This window comes from Penaeus monodon, chromosome 11, assembly GCF_015228065.2.
Source record: "Penaeus monodon isolate SGIC_2016 chromosome 11, NSTDA_Pmon_1, whole genome shotgun sequence".
Classification (NCBI taxonomy): domain Eukaryota; kingdom Metazoa; phylum Arthropoda; class Malacostraca; order Decapoda; family Penaeidae; genus Penaeus; species Penaeus monodon.
The window spans coordinates 820,434-825,392 of NC_051396.1; the positions used below are offsets into that span (position 1 = coordinate 820,434).

The following is a 4,959-nucleotide window of genomic DNA, read 5'->3' on the forward strand; positions in this document are numbered from 1 at the left end:
ACCACACCCCCACACGCACACACGCACACACACACACCGCACAAAACCACACACACAAAATACACACACACAAAATGGGCGCTTTCACATGCACGTACACGCATACCACGCACGCACCATTCAGACCCCCCACACCACAACACACACACAACCCCACACAAACCCCAACACACACACACACACACACACACACACACACACACACCACACCACACACACACGCACGCCACACGCACACACACACACACACACACACACACACACACACACACACACGCACGCACACACGCACACACACACACACACACACACACACACACACACACACACACACACACATACACACACACACAAATGCGCGCATACACATGCACGTACACGCATACACACACAAACGCCCATATATCTATAAATCCTCAAATATTTGTGTTTCTGTCCGCGTGTGCGTTTGCAACTGCTTGCAATATGCATTCAGAAACCTTTTTGCTCACAGCCAACCTCGTTACCGAAAGTCATACCCCCGGCGCTTCCCTCGAAATGCTCATTCTCGCCAAGAGACAGCAGAAAGCTCGCTCTCAAGGCCCTCGTAGTCCAGAAGGTTTCCTTTGCAATCAGTTAGTTGCGAGCAAGTGCTTAGCATCGCTGCCTTCAAGCGTTAGTGAAAGCACAACGCACGCAGCGCTCGCAATTGCACAATGGCGTCCCTCGATAAAGTGACGCAGAAGCTGGAGACGCTCGCCCTCGAGCAGCACGACGAGTCGGCACAGACCGTCGTCGGGAGGGAAGGCGCCGCCGAGGAGGGCGTGTGCGCCGTCATGCCCAAGGGCGCCTTCGCCTTCAGCGACCTCAAGCAGCGCAAGGCCGAGCGCAAGGCGCAGCGGGCGGCAGAGCGCCAGCAGTAGCAGCAGGCGAAGCAGAAGAAGCAGAAGGAGGAGAAGCCCCTCGTCGTGAGCCGGGAGGAAATGGCAAAGATCCTGGCGGGCAACCCCGAACCGAAGGAGGAGGAGGAGGAGAAAAGAAGAAGAAGAACCAGAGACAGCGGAAGGCGATCCGCAGCAGCACGAGCAGCTCTACTGGTGGTGAGCGTCGCCTCCCACCACGGCAGACGCGGCCCAGCGTCTTCCACCACGGCAGACGAGACGGAGATTTACTTTTGTGTTTTGGTTCAGTGACCATGTTCTGTTTCAAGATTAAGGAATTTTGTTGTACAGAAATAATGAATAAAAAAAGAAAAAAAAATATATATATACATCATAAATGTCCGAGCGCGCGCGCGTGTGTGTGTGTATACATATGCGTGCCTATGTGTGTGTTTGTGTATCCGTGCGTATATTTGTGTGGTTGTGTGTGTATATGTGTGTACGTGTGCATGCGTATATGTGTGTGTTCGTGTGTGTAAAAGTACGTATATATACATACATATATATATATATATATATATATATATATATATATATATATATATTATATATATATGTGTGTGTGTGTGTGTGTGTGTGTGTGTGTGTGTGTGTGTGTGTGTGTGTGTGTGTGTACATATATATATATATATATATATATATATATTATATATATATATATATATATAATGTATGTATGTATGTATGTTATATATATATACTATATATATATATATACTATATATATATAATATATATTATAATATATATATATATATTGTGTGTGTGTGTGTGTGTGTATGCATGTGGTGTGTGTGTGTGTATGCATGTATAAATGTGTACTTTTACATATTATATTATATATATATATATATATATATAATATATATATATATATATATATATATATATAATATATATCATATCATTTACGGTAGGTTCATGTCTGAGCCGCCGTGGTCACAGCATGATACTCAATTGCAGTTTTCACGTTGTGATGCTCTTGGAGTGAGTACGTGGTAGGGTCCCAGTTCCTTTCCACGGAGAGTGCCGGTGTACCTTTTTAGGTAATCATTTTCTCTTATTTTATCCGGGCTTGGGACCAGCACTGACTGAGCTGGCTGGCAACCCAGTGGCTAGGCAGGCAATCGAGGTGAAGTTCCTTGCCTAAGGAAACAACGCGGCGGTCGGTGACTCGAACCCTCGAATTCAGATTGCCGTTGTGACAGTCTTGCGTCCGCCGCTCTAACCATTCGGCCACCGCGGCCTTGACGTTCATGGGGTTCCATGATTTTCTTGGCATTTAGGGGGTGGTTTGCCATTGCCTTCCGCCCGGTTTTTTTTTTTTTTTTTTTTTTTTTTTTTTTTTTTTTTTTTTTTTTCCGAGTCACCATTCTATTTACCCGGCACTGACTTGGGCTGACTTGGTCCCCAGTGGCTAGGCAGGCAATCGAGGTGAAGTTCCTTGCCTAAGGAAACAACGCGGCGGTCGTGACTCGAACCTCGAACTCAGATTGCCGTCGTGACAGTCTTGAGTCCGACGCTCTAACCATTCGGCCACCGCGGCCCCATTATATATATATATATATAATATATATATATATTATATATATATATATATATATATATATATATATATATATATATATATATATATATATATAGATTATATAATTATGTATGTATGTATGTTATGTATATACATATTATATATATACACATATCTATATCTATACACATATAATATATATATATATATATATATATATATATATATATATATATATATATATCATATATATATATATATATATATGTATATGAAACGCACACTTTCCGTCCCACTATTTCCTATTTCTTGATGCATATTCCTCGCATCCTTATTCTTTAAGTTTCAACTTGCTCACATTTGCTGTGAGCCATGTTTCTTTTTCCTCGTTGCATTTCTTTTTAATGCTTTCATCCAGTTGTTTGTATTTTTCTATATTTTCTTGCTTCGTAGCCCTTCTTCTATCCATCATGTCAAGTATCTCAGCTGTCATCCATTGTTGTTTCGCCTTTGTTTTCTTCTTCGGCAGAACACTCTCCGCTACCTCAACAATGGCGTCTCGAAAAATAACCCAAGCATCTGGTGTTTCACTTACGCTCTTACAATATAGCGATTTTTAACTTCTACCGTAAACTGTTCTTTCATTTCTGGATTATGTTTGAGTTCCCCAACCTCAAGTTTTGATGTTACTTTTGGTTTCTTTAGTTTCCTGAGCTTAACCTGCAGATGGCAAACTAGCAGTACATGATCACTGGCACAATCTGCTCCTGGGTACCCTTTTACCTGTTGAACTGCTTCCCTGAACCTCTGATTAACTGTTATGTAATCGATTTGATTACGACTTCTATCACCTGGACTTACCCATGTGTACAACCTTCTAGGATGGTGTTGGAACCAGGTATTCATAATCACTTGGTTATTTTCCTGACACCATTCAACTCATCTTTCTCCTCTCACATTTCGTGTTCCAAGACCATGTGGTCCAACAATATTTTCTTCTCTTCGTTTTCCTACTTTCACATTCATATCGCCCATGATTAAAATAATCTCCTGTAATTTGCATTGTTTTCTTGCCTTCTCTAAATCCTCGTAGAATGCCTCAATTTCTTCATCTGTATGCTCTGATGTTGGAGCATATACCTGAATGATGGATAGATTAAAAGGTTGCCCTTTCAATTTCACCAACACGATTCTTTCCGAATAGCCAGAATCCCATCACACTCTCTGATCTTTCTTTGTCAAGTATTACCCCTACACCATGTTGACATCTTTCCTCTCCTGAAAATATTATGGTCTTGCCATCACTAATTATATTTCCTGCTCCTGTCCATCTCATTTCACTTATTCCTAGTATGTTAATCTTTAACCGATCCATTTCTTGTTTTACATTCTCTAGTTTTCCTGTCTCACTCATTGTTCTTACATTCCACGTTCCCATTCTCAATGGTTCTTTGTTGCGAACAGCAGCTTGATGACGGTCTGGTGTCACCTGTTGCACATGACAATCCATACCGGGCGAGGGATTCCTACCAAAAGAAATAGAAACCCCATTTACGCTGTTTTGCTCTTGATTCGTTACTGACATTAAACCATGATTTTTCTTGGCATTTTACAGCAGTGGGTTGCCATTTCCTTCTGCCAAGTAATTTTAAGGAGTCACCATTCCCTTCTCAGAAGTTCTTCCACCTACCTAAGTTAGCTGTTGACTTCTGAGGCTGCGATTCTGCTTTTGAAGCCAGTGTAGACATTCTGTCCCTGCCTTCTCAGCCAGAATGCCTTCCCTGTAACCTTGGGCAAGGACAGCAACAAACTAAACCCCCGCTGGATGCTAAGCCAGAATTCCTATGGTCCCGGGGTGCTTCGAGATGATACAGATATATAAAAACACACATGTAAATATATATATATATATATATATATATATATATATATATATATTATATATATATATATATATATATCTATATATATATATACATATGTGTGCGTGTGTGTGTGTGTGTGTGTAGTGCGTGTGTGTGTGTTATGTGTGTTATGTGTATATGTGTTGTGTGTGTGTTATATTATATATATATATATATATATATATATATATATGTGTGTTGTGTGTGTTGTGTGTGTGTGTGTGTGTTGTGTTGTGTGTGTGTATGTGTGTGTGTGTGTGTGTATATACACGCTTATACAAATACACATACATACATACGTACACACACACATACACACACACACACACACACACACACACACACAACACCTCTTCCACTGCCTTACTTTATCACTCATATGAGCTTCTTTAGCCTCCCTTCCCGCCCCGCTCACTCTTGCACCCTCCTCGTTTCATTAAGACTTTTCCCCTAGCTCCGTCCCTCCCAGTCTTCATTAGTCTCCCCTCAACACTCTCTCCATTTCCCGTTTTCTTTGTACCTTCCGCCATTCCTATCCCACGTGTCCAACTAATCTTCAGTTGCAGTTTGTCCTGTATTTGTCACGTCAACTGCGACGACAGCGTTC

At 41.4% G+C, this 4,959-nt stretch overlaps 1 pseudogene; it reads left to right on the forward strand.

Moving 5' to 3' along the window:
* Positions 1–695: 695 nt before the first annotated feature.
* LOC119579098 overlaps positions 696–4,959 on the forward strand; it is a 10,811-nt pseudogene continuing 6,547 nt past the window's right edge.